Raw genomic sequence first — 18,773 nt, 5'->3', positions numbered from 1 at the left:
CCCCAAAGGCTCATAAGCAGAATCATTAATGCTGACCTTTCATCTGAGAAACTTGGGAGATTTTTAAGAATAGGACTTGGTCCCAGGGGCTGATGAGGTAGAAATGCTCTGACTCACTCTTTGGATACTAGATCCTTTGGGATTGATGACACTTTGTAATCATCATAATAGCAACTATTCAGTCAATGTGTCTGGTGTCTCATTAATTTTCCATGCATCTGTAGATGATAACAACTGGAGGTGGAGGTTCTTTTTGGGTCTGGGGCAAAAGAAAAAGGGCAAGAAATTGATCCATGACTTCCCAAAGGTCATGGCATAATAGACTAGTAATTCAAAACTATCTCAAGAAAACTAAAGCCAAAAGCCCAAGCACCAATTTGTGGGAAGCTCATTGGGGATGGGAGAAAGAAAGTAGATGCAGAGCAGGGTAGTATAATTTTCCATAACAACTGCAAATTCCTAGATTATAGATGAAGTATCTAAATTTCATTTTAAGCTAATCCTCAGTTTGGCATCTTCACAGAATCTCAGAGTTGGAAGGGCCTCTCAGAGGACAGAGTCAAATTGTTCCTAAACAGTCATCCTTTCTTCAAAATCGCCAAGTCATATAGCTTCCATGTCAATAGCTCCTTGCTCTTCCCTGAGGTGACAACCCATCTCCTGACTCCAAATGTTTTTGCTGGTTGTCCCTTATGCTTGGAACAATCTCCCTGCTGATCTCTGCCTCCAAGTTGGTTGGTTTCCTTCAAATCTCAACTAAATAACTACTTCAGCAACCCTTTCCTACTCCTCCTCTGTCTTAGTGCCTTCTCTAAGACTGTCTCCAATTTATCCTATATATATTGTGTTTACACATAAGTATTTGCATGTTGTCTCCATCATGAGACTTGTGAGCATCTTGAGAGCGGGGGCTGATTTTTGCCTTTCTCTATATCCCCAGTCGTTGCCCACAGTGCCTGGCACATGGTAGATGCTTAAGTAAATGCTAGCTGAGTAGCCAACTTACTACTAAGCTTACCTCTTTACACAAACAAGATAATAAAGAGAAGATGGCAAGTAATCTGAGATGGGAAAGCACTAGCAGTCAGAGAAATTTGGGAAGGCTTCATATTGAAGTTCTAATGGTACTGAGTCTAACTAAGTCTAACCAAACTAAGAGGCTGAAGTGAAAAGGCAAAAGTCCCAGGCATGGACATTAAGCAACGAAAAGGCATGGAGACCAGAGATGACATATTATGTGTTAGGAGCTACAAGTGAAGTTGACTATAGGGTGTTTGGAATGGAAGAAAGTATAAGTCCTAAAGGTTCTAAGAGTCACTGGAGTCAGGGATAGGGGAGAGGATTTATATAGGCATACATTTTAGAAAAATGTAATGACTGTACATGTATAACATATCCAGTACTTACCATCTCAGGGAAAGGTGAAGAAAAGGAGGAAAAGAAAAAAATTTGGAACTCAAATTTTTAAATGCACATTAAAAATTGTCTTTATGTATAATTGATAAAAGAAATAAAATAGTATTTTAAAATATATGTGTGTAGGCAGCTAAGAAGAGGATGAGACTTGTAGAACATAATTATAAGACCATTACAGCAATCTAGGTAACAGGAAAGAAGGCCTAAACTAGGATGGCAGCAGTGTGAGGAGAGAGAAAGGCATGAGCATGAGAAATGTTGTGTAAGTAAAATCAATTAACTTTGGCAAGGGACTAGATATGTGGGCTGGGTGACAGGAAAGAATTCACAATACCCAGCTTGCAGACCTTGGTGATTGGATATATACTGGTGCCTTTGACAATAATGGGAAAATTTAGAAGGTCCATTCTCATACAGCAGGTAGCCAGCCACATGGATCAAATTCAACTTTGGCATCTCTACCTCTAAATAGGTCCTCAACTTTACCCCAGGTTCCCTCTGGCTCCACCTTTAAAAGGCCACACTTTTTATCCTCTGCCACCTCACCCTATTCAGGAAGTGAAGAAGACAAGAGCTTCAAAGCACTTTGTCTCATTACAGATTGAATCTCAGATGGGGTGACAGATGCACGCTCAGCTCTCCATGGAGAGAGAACATGGGCTGGTGGCTTTAAAGCTCCTGTGGGAGAACTTCATCTCTGTTTGGGGGCTCCCCTGGGAAGACTGTGGGCAAAGGGAGAGAGTTTTGAGAAATCATAATTCTGGCTCTTGCCAAATACCCTGTCATTTTTCATAGGATCACAGGTTTAAAGCTGGAAGAGACTTTCAAGGTATATTTCCAATCTCCCCTTTTTGCAGGTGAAAAAAATGAGGCCCATAGCAAGTAAGTGACTCACTCCAAATTACACAGGTGATAAATGATAGAGATTTTGAACTATCTTTTGACTCTTTCTACTGTATTATGCACCTGAGGTTGGACCAAAGTAGGTGAAACTCAACAGGTAGATTTTTTTTCCCACACTGAAGCTTTTATTTTCAATGTGTAAACCAGGTAGGTGTAAGCCAAGGATGGGCTGCTTAACACTGGTACAACAGAGGCAGCGAGGTACAGAAGAAAAGGAATGGTTCTGGTTCTGCTTCTATCTAACTGTCAGGGGAATAATTTTACCCCTCTGGGCCTCTATTTGCTTCATCTATTCAAGTAATTCATAGGATGCGATTCAAATCAAGGCCCTGTAGCTCCACATCCAGCCATCTGTTGCTTTTTATGGGTCTTAGACTGCTTCAACACTCTAAGGCAATATTGGGACTAGATCAGTATTTCAATTTAGAGTCTCTTCTTCCTCGTTCACCTCCATTCCAGAACTCTTTCTTCTTCCCTATATAAATTCTCTATTTGCCCATGTGAAGAGACAGTCTTCAAATGGGCCTGCATTCATTCAATGTATCAGAGATTGCCTCATCCACAGAAACCTTGTTTGAATTCTGGGCTGGGATAGGGCTTTCCGACTTAAAGGTTTTAAGCACAGATCACAAAAACAGATATTCAGGGACTTCTAACCTGACCATTTAGCTGCTTTCTCAGCTTGGAAGTATCACAGTCGCTTGCAAATGAGCCTTTGGACAATTGAATTTAATGGCTTTCTGAGCTGCCCTGGCTGGTGGATGACTGTTTTCTAGTCAACAAAGGCCACCAACCTCTCCCCCAAACTAGGATAATCACCCTGCCCCATAAAACTATGCCTCTGAGCAGAGCCAACAGTCAGTTACACCTCAGCATGAAATAATCCACAGCTACTCTCAAGGGGCATCAACTGCTCTATTTGTTGGCCATTATTTTAAAAACTCAAATTTTATTAGCAGTGGAGCATGAGTAATAAATACTAATAAACCATTTGCACTTGAATTAGCTTCGGTCATCCTGGGATCAAAGAGACATTTATCAAAATCAGACTCTCTTCCCTACCACCATCTTGTGGTCAGGAAATAGACACTTCCAAGGTCACAGGAATCACAGCAACTGAGAGAGGATCCAAAGGGTTTTTTTCATTTTTGTTTTTGTTTTTTTTTGGGGGGGAGGGGGTGTTCTTAGTCCAGTCCTCCTTAACATATGTGTTTAGAATCAGTATGGCTCAGAGCTTGAAAGGGTATGATATAAGAAGTAGGGCTTTCCTACCACTCCAGTATGACATTCCTGTCTTATTTTCTTTTTATTTCTCCCTCTCCCACTCCAGACCTATATTCCCCTTATTCCTTTTTTTCCCAGCCCTCCCATCCCAGATTTACAAGCCTTTCCAATCTCCCAAATGCACTCTTCCTTACCCTCACTTGAGACTTTCCTTAGGCATGGATGATCTACAAGATATAATCTCCTTCCCATTTCTCTGCTGGCTGAGCAATCATTTCTACTGATACTTCTTATAAAAACAGTCACCAACAAGTATTTACTGAACATGGCTTCCATGTGAAAGCCACTGTGAGAGGATAGGAAGAAGTATGAGGCCACTTCTGCCCTTGAGAAGCTTACAATCAGTTAGGGAGAGAAGACATAAACATATAAAAAGATTAGCATCAAAAAGTTTTCTATGAGTTCATAGATTTAGTCCTGAAAAGAACCTGAGAAGTCATGTAGCCAAATCCTCATTTAACAATTGAGGAAACTAAGTCAAGTGATTTGTCCCATGTCACACAAAAAGATTGGATAGTGATATCCAATGCTACATTTCCTACACAATTCAGTTCAGTATATTAAGTCCCTATCATGTGCCAAGTACTGCTTACAGATACAATGACAAAAATTAAACAGTGACAACCTACTTGGAGAAACAACTTATAAGTGAACACAAAATTCATACAAAGAAATTAGGAAGAAGTAGAGAGAAGGACTGATACCTTAAGGGAATCAGAAAAGGTCTCATATAGGAGCCATAATCTAAGCCATAAAGGGAGCGAGGAATTTCAAGAGATACAGGTGAGGTGAAAAAACATTCCAGGCAAGGACACAGGAATTATAAGGTCATATATATGCCAATCTGGTGGGAACATCAAGTTAAGTGAGTCTAGAAAGTTAGGTTGGAGCTAGATTTTGAAAGGTTTTAAACTTCTTGAGGAAGGGAGTGACATGGTCAAACCTATGCTTTAGAAAAATCAATCTGGCAGCTGGGTGGAGTGTAGATAAAAATGGTCTGGACCCAGGAAGACTACTAAGTTATTCTACTAGGCCAGGAAAGAAGTGATGGGGGTGGTAGTCATGTAAGTGGACATAAGGGAAATTTATAAGAAAAATGGAACTGAGTTAAAAACCACAAGGCTTGGAAACCAAGTGCAGAAGGTGGTTGAGGAAGAGGAAGAGCTTGAGATGACTCCAGAGATCCATTCAGAAGTATAGTAGTGAGCTTGACAGAAACATGAATGATAGAAAGGAGGGTGGATTTTTAAAAAATGGTGATGAGTTCTATTTGGGGCAGGCCACGGAAGGCAGCAGAGCCCAGAGGAAAGAATAAAGAGTTTGTTATCAAGATTGCAATTATGTTATTAGTTGGGTAAATTCTAGCAAATCACCTAATTTCTCTGGGTCTTAGTTCTGCAAAATCAAGAGTTTGGACTTAATGACTATGGAAGTTCTTCTGACTATTATTCTGTGAAATTACAAGATAATATTAAGCCTGCCATATATCTTTTCAGGTCTCCTTATCTAGGATAAGTATAAAATAAGCACATGTGCTAATCACTAATTATGTCAATTCTCTGAACCTTAGTTTCCTCATTTCTAAATGAGGGGCTTGGTCCAAATTATCTCAGAGATTGCTCCAAATTGTAACATTCTGTGATTGTAAATGTGACACAGACAATAAACACTATAGAAGTTTAGAGTAGGAGAAGAGCATTCCTTAGAGGGAAGTAAGTGATATAATAGATAGAGTATTAAACCCTGAGTCAGAAATACTGAGTTCAAATCCAGCCTCAGACAGATACTGACTATATGACCCAGGGCAAATTATTTAACCTGTCACAAATTATTTTAACCTATCACTTCCTCATCTATAAAATGGGTATAATAAGAGTACTTACCTCTAGGGTTGTTTTGAGGATCAGATGAGATTATGTGTGTAAAGATCTTTCAAGTACTATATAAATATTTAGCTGTTGTAATCCCAGAAGAGGTATATTTTGAGCTATGCCTTGATAGATTTGGGGTCTAGGAATGGGAGCTATGGTTAATAGTTTGATAGACAAAGATGGAACAAATACAAATTTCAGGCTAGAAAAAGAACAGGAGTAAAGGTACACAAGCAGGATGTAGAAAGATATATTTGAGAGATGCCAAAGAGTTTACAAATTCCTCAAAAATTTTAAGTCATCCAGTCATCACCTAAGCTGCCTAGATGATTCCTAAAAAAGGATAGAGGAAGGTAAGACTAAGAAGGAGCTAGTTTGGAGAGAGCCTTGAATGCCAGACCAAAGAGCTTTGGTTTTAACCAGTAGGAATAAGAAATCATTGACAGCATTTGAGCCAGTGAATAGCATAAAGAAAATGGTATATGGGGGAAATTAATTTGGCAAAAGTATGTAGAGGGGCTAGAAGAAGAAATTGACAGTAGGAACACCACTTATTATAACAAAAAGAATTTTAGTTTTAAAAAAACCACTTTCCTCATCCTCTACTACATACTTCTTTAATAGTCAGTCTAGCATTTAAGGACCTACCATGAGCTAAGCATTGTGTTAAGTGCTTAGGTGATGACTGGATGACTTAAAATTCTTGAGGAATGTGTAAACTCTTTGGCATCTCTCAAATATATCTTTCTACATCCTGCTTGTGTACCTTTACTCCTGTCCTTTTTTCTATCTTGAGATTTGTATCTAAACCCTTTGTTCCATCTCTGTCTATGAAAAATATTAACCACAGCTTTCATCCCCTATACCCCAAATCTATCACAAAAGACAGTCCCTGACCTCAAAGAATTTACAATGTAGGTAAGTGCTTTCCTTCTCTTCTCCTTTACTATCCCTTTCTGCCACCATCCAATAGCAAACTTGAGATCAGATTTGAACTCAAGATGAGTCTTCTTGACTCCAGACCTAGCATTCTAATCACTGCACTACTTTGCTGTCCATGATCAAGTCATTTAACTACTGATTGATAGAACTATAACAATTATCTTCATGTTATAGATGAAGAAACTGAGGCTTGCCTGTAGTCACAGAGCTAGTGAAAAATAGAATTGGAATTTGAATCTAGGTCTTAGGCTTCTAAGATCAGTCAGATCTCCTTCCAATAAACATGGCTGGATCTCTCAGGGAAGAAGTTGGGACAGGGCCTGACTCACAGAAAAGCTTCACCCAGCAGGCGGAATGGCTGTACCAAGCTGCAACAAGCCACATCCCTGCTCTGTCTCGGTGCAAACCTTGGACAACAATAAGCCTTTATCTGCTTTGTCAGTTGCCTATGAGCGCTGACACAGTCATCTCTCTTTGGAGACAAGGATACAGGCTAGAACTGAGTTAGCTTTGGCTTAACAAACATGGTACAGATCATAAAAGTGTCTGCTTCCCCATTCCTCACCTCAACTCTCTTGCCTCCTCAACCCCCACACACTCTAACATGCAAATGCATCCTGCTGCCTCCTGCCCGCAAGCAGCGAGATCTCTGTGAAGATGCAAATCTCCTGAACATGGGCTCTGGGGAGACAATGACAGAAATCACATTATGCAGCCCTCCCTTTCCAACCACAGTGGCTGGAATAAATATTGTGAATCTTCCTCTCTCACCTGGCAGGGATTTTGACTGTGGGGAGTTTTAACTGAAGGCAACACCAATGCCCCGAGCCCTCTTGGTCCCCACCTCCTGGACCCAACCCCAGTGTGCCTACAGAGGATACTGATCAGGGCTACTTGGCCATCGGCATGGTTTAAGCATTCATGATGGCAGGAGGACAAATGCATTCATCCCTAATTCCCTACCTAGATCCTTATTTCCATTCTGGCTGAAGCTCAGTCTCAGAAGTAACAGTTTGAGGAAACTGGGGGCTTTTTGTTACATTTTCCCCTGAAAGAGAGACAGTCACTAAAACTAATGCTGGAACTAGGAGTAGGCAAGGTGGGCCATTACCTGAATCCCAACAAATAGGACAGGGGCAGCATAAAAAGGGACATCTCAAAAAAAATTAGTGTTCTTATTTTTAATGATTTAAAAAAAATTCTACTTTCCAGGGCACAGAGGTATTTATCTTATGATCAGTCAAGTCACAGGTATAACAGTGAAATCTCATAGACTCCAATAAACAGTAAGATGAGCTGTGGCATTTCTCAACTTTTAAAAGAATAAAAAATCCCTGTGAAACAGATTTCATGAAACCTCACATGGCAGCAGTTGTATTATTAACAGCCTTTGGTTGAGGGAAAAACACTCAGTTGGATATGAATTCCTTGCAAATAACTCTGCAGTCCCCAAGAGGCCTGTGGTCCACAGACTAGGAAACAGTGTTTTCGTGGGAAGAGCACTCACTGACAAACCAGAAGAGCAAAGATGAAATCTACGCTGCATTACTCTGTGGTTACTACAGGTCCTTTCTCTTCTCTGGCTCTAGGTTTCCCCCTCTATAAAATAAAGGGCATCAAATTCATAAAGTTAGAGAAATAATTTAGAGACTACCTCACCCAACTTCCTTATTTTAGAGAGGAGGAAAGTGAGTGCTGGCAAGATTGGGTGATTTGTCCAACATCACAGGCAATAAGAGAGGTAGGGGCAAGATTTGAACTTAGGTCTTTTGCCTCTAAATACAACCACTCATCCCACTGAATTATCCTACCATCTCAAACCTTCCTTCTCTCCTTTGTCTAGAAGAAAGGAAATAATTTCAACTCCTGCTAAGATATGATAATGACTTGTCCTGGCCCTTTGATGGTCCTGGTTTTGTCAATTTCTCCAAAATCTCAGGATCCTAGAAATCATATTCCCATTTACCAAAAAAATTTGGATTTCTTCAACCATACTATGAATTAGATGCAAAATATTCACTCTCTCTTTTGTTCCTTTCTCCTTCATTTTCCTTCTTTCAAACTGTTTACTCTCACTTTATCCAATCACCTTGTGTTTTCCTTGTTCCTACTATTTCCTCAAGATGGTCTCTGAGTTGTCTTCCCCAAGTTACCTCACACGAATTTTTTTTTAAGTTTTGAAGTTGTATTCAATTACTTGAGCCTGAATTCTGACATTGCCATTTACAAGCTGTGTGACCTTCTATAGTCATGAAACCTCTGGTCCTCATCTATAAGATAGTACTAATACTTATAGTACTGATTTCATTGAGTTGTTGACAAGATAACATTGAGGATAAGAATGTGTAGCAACTATATAAATAAAAGTTTTTATTTGACCCCTAGGGAGGTCCCCCTCCAAATTATCCTTCTTTAAATATTTAAATCACTCCTGAAATCCCAGTATCCTCCCTCTAAGATTCCCCAGACTGATCACAGGAAGGTTGATGGCTTTCCCTTGTCACCACAAAATTGCTAACCTGATGTGCTAAAAATGCATCAAATATTGATATAGATATGGGTATTATGTAAATTCTTGTATAATCTATGAGTTTGTGTGGCATTTGTCACTTCTCTTGTCACCTATTGTCTATCTGCTTTAAATTTCAAGATCCCAGAAGTCACAGTCGCTGGCCATCTGCTTCTCTTTCTCCTGTACCCAGCACTAATGGATAATATTAGCAACTCCCATTTAGTAATTTCCTGAACAATTTAAAAATCCCTTTCCTCACAACAACCCCATGAGTAAGTGTACATGTGTCATTATTTTATAGAAAAGAAAATTGAGGTCCATAGAGAGGAAGATATTGCCTTGAGACTCTAAATTAGTATGTGTCAATGCCAAACTTTAAATCTAGGTCTTCAGATTCCAAATCCTGGGTTCAAGACCATACTTTTTCATTGCCCTCCAAGAATGTGAGCCTTCTATTAGAATATTGAAGATCATACCCTAAAAATAATTAAATGAGAAGCACATCCATTTCACAGCTTCTGGGTAAGGGATGAATTCTTTACCAAATTATAAAGACAAAATAGATCATTTTGATTACATGAAATTTAAAAACTTTTATGTAAACAAAATTAACACATTTAGAATAAGAAGGGAAGCAGTCAAAAGGGAGGGAATAAACTATAAAAACTATCTTTGATGAGGATTTGTTATCCAAAATATAAAGACAACTAAGAGAACTAAATAAGACTAAAAGTCATTCTTCAATATATGTGGTCAAAGGATATAAATTATCAGGTCTAAAAACTATTGCTAACTATTTACAATTATATGAACAAAAGCTCCAAATCTTTTATTTAAAAAAATGCACCTCCCAGTTTCATCCCACCCCCATCCCAGCTAGCAAATTGGCATTAAACACAAAAGAGAGGAAGTCAATGTGGGAGAGCTTGTGAAAAGACAGGCATATGAATGCATTCATTCATTGTTGATGAAACTGGTACAATTATTCTGGAAAGAAATATTCCCAGAGATTTTACTGCTAGACACACACACACACACACACACACACACACACACACACACACACACACACATATATATATATATATATATATATATATATATATATATATATATATACATCATAGAAAGCTCTAACATGAGACTATGATGAATACAGAAAAGCATAGGAAGACTTCATGAACTAAAGCAAAGTAAAATAAATAGAACCAAGAAAACAATATATACAATCACCTTAACAATGTAAATAAAAAAGGCAATCAACACAGAAAAATGAAAATTGAAAGCTGTACAATTATGGTAAAAACAAGTTTGGCCCCCTGAGAGAGATATGAGAAGACACTTACGCCCATCATTTGCAGAGATATGAAACACTTCATATAATGTCAGGTTTTTATTTTTTCAATTATATGGATTGACTAATTTTTTTTCTTATTATTCTTTAGAAATTTTTATTTGTTATAAAAGACTGTCCTCTGAGAGTTGGGAGAGTGAGGGGGAAATGGAAATGTAGATGATATAAAAATAATTTTTAAAAATGACAAGCTACTTTAGAACATGATTGTTGCATTTTTGTCTTAAGTCAAACAAGCTAAGCAAGTCACTTGGAACTAATTGTCTTTTTAATCTCTGCCATCATATGATTTCTGTGATCTGACTTGGGGATAGGACTCAATACTAAACAAAATTCAGGGCAAAGGGCTCAAAGTGTGGAGCTCAAAGGCATTCTGGACCATTAGTCACATATGTTGAAATAACAGGACAGCCTGGGAACCTAACCATTGTTTACAATATGGCAAAATATATTCTGAGTTCCAAACAAATGATTTACAACCAATTTTCAGGGCTCAAGTCATGGGCAAAGTAGGGACCATATGTATAAACTAGATACCATTGTAATATTACTGCAAGTCAGCTACAGTAACTAACAAAGACTAAGGTTAAGAGGTGTTACAAGTGGTGGAAAAGTATCCACATGGATGAAATTATAGACCCTTACAGTATCAAAGGAGTTTGCAGCATTACTCATATGTTCAATGTGGGCAAAGGGCTATAAAGAAGAATAAAGACAAGGTTGCTGTCTTTGAGAGGTTTCCAATCCAGTAGGAGAAACAATACAAGTAGACAAATAACTACCGCAAAAGGATCCACAACCTAGGAAGCTTCTAGCTCTAAATCTATGATCTTATACCCTGAGATGATCTATTTCTACAAACTTGGTCATATTCTCCTATCCACTTAATGCCATAGTGTAATCACATAAAAAGAAATTGGAAATAACTAGAGTCAGGGTCATAAAACTGATCCTGAGATTCAGGTTCAGCCCCCTTGCTGCACTAAAAAGAGTGATAGATTTACAGAAGAACACTTGGCTCATTCTGTAAGTATTTTACTGATCCCTCCCCCAAAATGTGAGTATAGTCATTAGCTAACATGTATATTCAGCTTTAAGGTTTGCAAAGCACTTTACATATATGATTTCATTTAATCCTTAGAATAACTCTCAGAAGAAAGTGTCATTATCTCCATTTCACAGATTAGAAAAATGAAGCTTGCCAAGGCTTACATAGTTAATAAGTATCTATGGTAAAATTAGAACTCAGGTCCTCCTGAGTGCAAGACTAGCACTCTTTTTAACGTATCATTTAGCTAGATATTAGTACCTCTCCTTCCCCACCTATGTCAACTTGCATTTGTGTGTGTATGTAAATTTATATTAGCTCAATGGAGAGAGTATTGGGGGCCAGGTGTCAAGAAAACCTTAATTCAAATCTAGCTTCAAATATTTACTAGTTCCATGACTTTGGGCAAGGCACTTTATGTCTCTTTGCCTCAATTTCCTGGGAAATGAGGATAATAATATTCCTATTTCTCAGGAATATTGCTAGGGTTGATTGAGATAATAATTATAAAGCATTTAACACAGTTCTTGGTACATAGTAGATACTATATAAATGTTATATGTCATAATATTTATTATTATATTTATAATATATCATATACTACATTTATAATTATTATTATTACATATTCTCTCTTTATATGTAACAACCTCTTTGAGGCAGGTATTGTTTCAGCTTTGTCTTAGAACCTATATAGCTTTAGCTATTTAATAAATGTTTATTTGTTGGTTGGGTGACTGATTGAATCTGGCTACATGATTTTTTTTTTTGTTTTTTAGTTGTTTCAGTCATGTCTGACTCTTTGTGATACTATTTGCAGTTTTCTTGGCAAAGACATTGGAGTGGTTTGCCATTTTCTTCTCCAGCTCATTTTACCTGTAACAAACAGGATTAAGTGACTCACCCAGGGTCACACAGCTGGTAAGTGTTTGAGGTCAGATTTCCCTGTGGTCAGGAAAATGAGTCTTCCTGACTTCATGCCTGGCATTCTATTGACTGAGCCATAATGCCTCTAGCTGCATGATTCTGCAAAGGCATAAAGGACTATGGTATTTCAGGGCAGAAAGTGGTCACTTTGATGAGAAGGTTCAGAAGATTTCATAGAAGAGATACCAATCAAGCTGAACCTTGAAAAATAGGTAGGATTACAACTGTTAGGGATGATATAGAGTGCATCCAGGTATGCAGAACAATATTGGCAAAGGTACAGAGCCAAGAAAACACCAAATGTGCTCAGAAAAGGGTAAACAGGCCCTGAAACAAAGCTGTGGATCTAAAAGGGAGTAGCAGAAAGATGAAATGCAGGTAAGCATCAACACATTATTATATATCTTGAGAACCAGGGTAAGTCAGCTGGACTTGACTCAGATGGCCCCACTTCGATCTGAGGTACCCAAGCTGAGTCTCTTCCAAGTGTTTCCTGTCATCACTTCTCTTTAATCTGAAGTAGAGTCAGGATAAGGCATTCATGTGTGCCCTGGGCAGGATTTGGAAATTATATCCCCATCAATGGAAATTGGAACACAATTTTCCCTCTTAAAAGAATAGGTATGTTACTGTCCACCGGAGGCTTGGAACCTTCATTGAACGCACACAGCTTGATGTATCACAAAATAAATACCTATGGGCTATGGAAAGCAGACTTTTCTAGCATTAAAAATATGTGCATTTTAAGAGTAACATTAAAAATCATTCCTAGCTATATCCCTTTGCATGCGAAGCCTAAAGCAACCACCTACTTTGACTAGGATTGGTTTTAGCACTATCTAAAAATTTTTCTCTTTGACTGGCCATACCTGGGATCATGCCTCTAGAAGAGGTGTTCTTAATATTCACATACAGTTTTCATAAATTTTAGGGGGTCCATGAACTTTGATGGGGAAAAGTCTATCTTCCTTTACATTAACCTCTAACTGAAATTATGTATTTCTGTCCCTTTAAACATAAGCAACAATATGCAGGTGTCCATAGGCTTCACCAAGGGAATCCATTATATAAGAAAGCCTGGTATCTCTTCTAGTCATATCTTCCAAACCCAAATCAAGATCTATATTAATCTCAAAAGTAATAAAGTTACATGATGAACTAGATTTTGAGAATACTACTTTAGCTTCTGCAGGAAATCTGACTTTGTAAGTCAGGCTGACTGGTTTTGGCCACTCCTTGCATTAGAATCCCTGGAAATCGCTCCTCTGAGGATCTTTTTTGGATGATTTTGGTTGGCTCACCTTTTTGCCCCTTCCTACCCATTTACTTATATTCAATAGCTTGGATCCTCTTTATCTAGTCAACAAACTTTTAAGGCTCTGCTATGAGCAAGGAACTGTGAATACAGAGAAAAAAATTAAAGTCACTGCTTTCAAGGAGCTTACATTCTAGTGGGGAGATACAACATGTAGCACCAAAGTTTATAGATGCAAGGTAACTTGAGGAGTTGTGAAGGACAGCTTATGCAAAGGTGGGAGACAATGTCAGATTCAAAGAATGGCTACTAAATGGCTACTAAGTCAACTTGGCTTAGTTTTAATGGGAATAATAAGAAAAAATTCTGCAATGGTGAATGGAGAATAAATTATGGAGATCTTTAAATGCCCCACCAGGAAATTTGTCTTTTATCCTACAGACAAAAGAGAGCCACTGAAGATTTCATGAGCAGGAAAATAACACAACCTAATGTCTTTGGGGAAATTGTTTAGCAGCTTGTAAGAGTTTGGGAAGTAGAGACTGGCATGAAGAAGGTTAATGAGGAGGTTATTGTAACAATCTAGATAAGAGATGGTAAAGTCTTATGATGAAGATAAGAGCGGAGAGAAAAGGAAGTGAGCAAAAGATGTTTTTTTTTTCCTCTCTCCAGTCAGTCACTTGCCTCTTGGGCTCTATGATCTATTCTTCCCTGTGTGTGCAGATATACACACATAAACATGTGTATAGACATGTTTTATTATGTATATATTTATCATATATGTATACATACATACATGCATACCTATAGGGATGTGTAATTATGTTATGTATATATGCATACATATTTGTTCTTTGCCTGTGAGGGGGTAATTTTCAGTCCTTCAAAGCCTTACCTGATCAAGGGTACCTTCAAATGTATATCCAAACATATAATTCCCCTGTGTGCAACCTTTCATGATGAGCACCCCTCCTTCCTCTTACTTCCCTCTCTCCCTTCTCCTCTTCCCATCCCAAATTCAGTCAAAATTCCCCTGTTCCTCAAAGTCCTGTGCTGGCTCTAAGAGACCAAGACTAAAAGGTCAAATCACTCATATGTTTAACCTAAAGAAAAAAATCACTTAGGAACATGACAACCACCTTCAACTGTTTAAAGAGGGACCAGGCTTATTACTCTTAACCCAGAGGGAAGAAATAAGAGTAACAAGTAGAGTTTACAGAAAAGCAGATTTGGGTTCAAGATAAAATGTAGTAGAAAGAATTCCAGGCCTGGAATCAAGAAGACTCATCCTCCTGAGTTCAAATCCAGCTGTGTAATCCTGGGCAAGTCACTTAACCCTGTTTATGTCAGTTTCAGTTTTCTCAGCTGTAAAATGAGCTAGAGAAGGGAATGGCAAACCTAATATCTTTGTCAAGAAAACCCCAAAAAATGGGATCATGAACAGTCAGACTTAACTGAAATAGAATTGAACATAAGGGAAAAAAAGTTTTATGCTTTAAATTGTCCAGAAAGAAAATGGGCTGCCTAAGGAAGTTGTTATCGGGCTCTAGAAGGCTTCAAGTAGAGCTTGGAAGTCTGTTCAGGTGCAACTAGAACTAGATAATCTCTGGGTTCCCTTCCAACTGAGAAGATCTGTGCTCTGTATTCTTTTCCCTAACATAGACATCATCTCTTTAAATTATTCCTGTTTCCATCCACATCTGCATGCTAAAAGGCAAGTACCACTGACCATCTGACAGTGTAAGGGATGTAATAGATGAGAAGAATACTTGATTTGGAATAAAAAGACCTGATTAAAGTTCTGATTTTGACACTTACTACCTGTGATCACTATGTGTGATCTAAGACAAATTAGCCCGCTTCTCTAAGCTCCAATGCCCTCCATTTAACTCTGACTATTGACTCACAATGAAACTTCCAAGGAGAAAACTGATAAACTTTCAGGGTATATTAAAGCATATTTTTTCACTTTCTTTATTTTTCTTGTTTTTAGAATTTTTTAGCAAACATGGAATGTTTTGCATAATTTCACATGTATAATAGATATCATACAGCTTGTATTCTCAATGGGAGGAGCTGAGAAAGGGAAAGAATTTGAACTCAAAAATTATTTTAAATTGAATGCTAAAAATTAATTAATGGCTGATATTTTGAAAATAATTTTTTTAATTAAAAAAGTTTAGTGAATATTTATTAAGTGTTTCTTATGCTCAAGGCACTTCTCTAGCCTCAAAGGGTACAAATATATCTACAAAATAGGAAGCACACTTGTATTAATTACCTCAGAGACGTGTTAGGAGGATCAAATGGATATAAAGTACTTTGCAATGGTAAACTGCTATCTAAATGCAAGCCTTGGAGCTCTCTCAGAAGGGTCATAGCATTAAAGATTTTGAGCTGGAAAGAACCCTACAGCTCATCAAATCAACACCATCTCCCTTTTACAGATGAGGAAACAGGCTTAGAGAGAGGAAACTACTTATTCAAGGTCATACAGGTAGTCATCAACAGAGTAAAATTTGAATTCAGGTCATAGCATCATTGGAATTTAGATTGAAAGCTAGACAGGACCCAGTAAGTCTTCTAGTTGTACCATTTCATTTTATGGATGATTCAATTGAACCCCAAAGAAGGAGTTAGTAAGTAGCAAAAGTCTAGATTCAAACACAGATGCTCCAAAGTCAACCCTTTTCTCATTATCATATGTAGCTAATATGGAGCTGAATTGACAATCTTCCTTCTACTGCCACCCATACCCCATCCCACCTTGAGCATCCTGCAGATACTGAGCTAGAGACTGGAGGTACAATGAGAAGTACCTACTGATTTAGGTAGGGTGGGAGTGCAGGGTAGTGAAAGAGAGAAAAGAGCCAAGAAAATGTGTATTTTATTCCTTAGCTTTGGCTTCTTGAATTCAAGCCTGGCTAACTCCCATAAATATTTCATCCCGTTTTCCCCAACTTGTGGCCACCGTACTTTTCCTCACCCAGCCACTTCCAGGGAGAGAAAACCTAAGTGAAGAAGGAAAAGATAGCCAGAGATCACTCTGACAGAAACAAGCTTATTTATCCTTTTCTGAAGATTGACTTTCCACTCCTCTGATAGTCCAACTACCTTGTTTATTTCCAATTTGCACCCTACCTGGCAGATTTCATGTTCCAACCTATTTATTTTGTACTCTGGCAGGAATTTTGCTTTTTTAAAAGTCACTCATGTAGTAGTGTTTTCAGCTTTGGTAAAGCAATGAGTTCTTCTCCTTCTGTAACATAAGTCTCTTGCTCTTCAGTCATTGAATTCAGGTCATCTAACCCTTTTTGTTCTTCCACTGGAGTGTCCAGATAACCACTCCATGTCTGCCTTGGAAGATTTAAAAAGTGTCCTAACTGGGTCCCCAAGTCCACTGCTGACACACTGATATTTAGTTTATCCATTTCTGAGTCTTATGCTTCTTCTCAGGACTTGGTCCTTCCTTTCCAGGCCCAGGGATTCCACACTTTCTACTTATTCTCAAGATTTACCCTCCTCACAACTTTTAAGACTTCCTTGACCCATTCCTAGGTCTCACAAGCTTATTGTTCTATGATTATATTATACTCAATATAATCAAGAATTTATCAAATGCCTAATATGTGTAAGGCACTGTGCTAGCCAGTGAGGGCATAAAAACAATCAGTGAAATGATCAAAACTCACAAAGAGCTTATGTTGTAACAACAGAGAAGCTACAAGGTTGTTTAAATTACTTTCAATGGAACAAATAGTCACACAAAAAATTCAAGCACATTTTAAAAAGACCAGAGTTTGGGAGCTAATCTTTATTCCTGCTTTTAATCTATGGTTCTAACTACAATGGCCAAACCTTTAGCAGGGCTTCCAAGTTAAAGAAGTTGAACATTGGATTATTGATTTTCCCTCAGTCCCCTAATACGTTAATCATACTGTTCTCTGAGGCCCACTGGCCCACGAAATTCTTTTTTTTTTTTTTGATACATCAGACAGAGGCCTGGTTCAGTACAAAGAACCTTATACACGGAACCAATAGAACTTAGCTCCCTTTCTGGACCAGCCACTGGTTCAATATATATCTCCAAATACTTCAACAAGTAGAATTATTAATGAGATGGGTTTGTGGGAGAGTGAGTTCTTCATCACTAAAAAGGGTTTGAGAAGAGAGAGATGGAAACAAGATGGCAGAGGGAAGTTGACATTTTTGCCAAGCTCTCCCAACACACAGAATGAAAAGACTGCAAACACTGGGGTAGGGGCTGGCCATGAAGCACATTGCACATTGCAGTGGAAGCAGCATCAGCTGTGGGGTGATAGGTAGCAGCCAAACACTGGGGGATAGTACGGGCCCTAAGCATCTAGTGAGAAAGAGATCCTAGGAGACCTCTGTACTAGCACTGGGCACAGAGGTAGGTGCCATTTAGCAGCTTTGTCACTAATTACCCAATTCTGGATCACAGTTCCAGGATAGAAAGGAGTTGTTGCAGTCACAAGGAAATAGGAGTTATTATCTTCATAAAGATTAGAGTGCAAACCTGGAGAACAATCACCAGATCTCTCCCTGATTCGCCCCCCTTTGAAAATACTGAAAATTTACAGATACCCACTGAGCCATAAAAGCAGCAAAAGCTCATAAAAGACAAAAGCTCCTGCCAGATGTCTCCTCTCTTGCGCTGACCCCCAGAGGTAAGTAGAATTCAACTCCACATAAAGTTTAAAGTCAAGAAATAGTGTGGGAACATGTGCAAAAATGTTTGTGGCAGCCCTTTTTGTAGTGGCAAGAAACTAGAAACTGAGTGGATGCCCATCAATTGGAGAATAGCTTAATAAATTATGATATGTGAATGTTATGGAATACTATTGTTCTGTAAGAAACAATCAGCAGGATTATTTCAGAGAGGCTTGAACAGATTTACATGATCTTATGCTGAGTAAAATGAGCAGAAACAGGAGATTATACACAGCAACAACAAGACTATACAACGATCAATTCTGAGAGGATTCAAACCAGTTCCACTTGTTCAGTGATGAAGAGAACCATCTACAACCAGAGAGAGAACCATGGGAACAGTGTTGAATACAACATAGCATTCTAACTTTTTCAGTTATTTGCTTGCATTTTGTTTTCTTTATGTTTTTTCTTTTTCTTCCTTCTTGATCTAACTGTAAAAATATGTATACATATATTGGATTTAACATGTATTTCAACATATTTAACATATGTTGGACTACTTGCCAGCTAGGTGAAGTGAGGGG

The 18,773-nt window shown here is 38.2% G+C and overlaps 1 protein-coding gene across 5 annotated transcripts in view; it reads right to left on the bottom strand.

Annotated features, from left to right (window-relative positions):
* The window catches only part of GRIK4 (glutamate ionotropic receptor kainate type subunit 4), a 680,228-nt gene that overhangs the window by 630,323 nt on the left and 31,132 nt on the right, over nt 1–18,773 (bottom strand). The window contains exon 1 of one of the 5 annotated variants that reach the window (XM_074302597.1): nt 37–1,440. The exons of the other annotated variants lie outside the window; for them this stretch is intronic. The gene's annotated coding sequence lies outside the window, so the exon portion shown is untranslated. Of the gene's footprint in view, nt 1–36; nt 1,441–18,773 lie in introns of those variants that run through there. 5 annotated transcript variants of the gene reach the window in all.

The sequence above is a fragment of the Sminthopsis crassicaudata genome, chromosome 3 (genome assembly GCF_048593235.1).
Source record: "Sminthopsis crassicaudata isolate SCR6 chromosome 3, ASM4859323v1, whole genome shotgun sequence".
NCBI classification, from domain to species: domain Eukaryota; kingdom Metazoa; phylum Chordata; class Mammalia; order Dasyuromorphia; family Dasyuridae; genus Sminthopsis; species Sminthopsis crassicaudata.
Note: the sequence above shows the minus strand (reverse complement) of the source record. Positions and strands in the feature narration are given on the sequence as shown.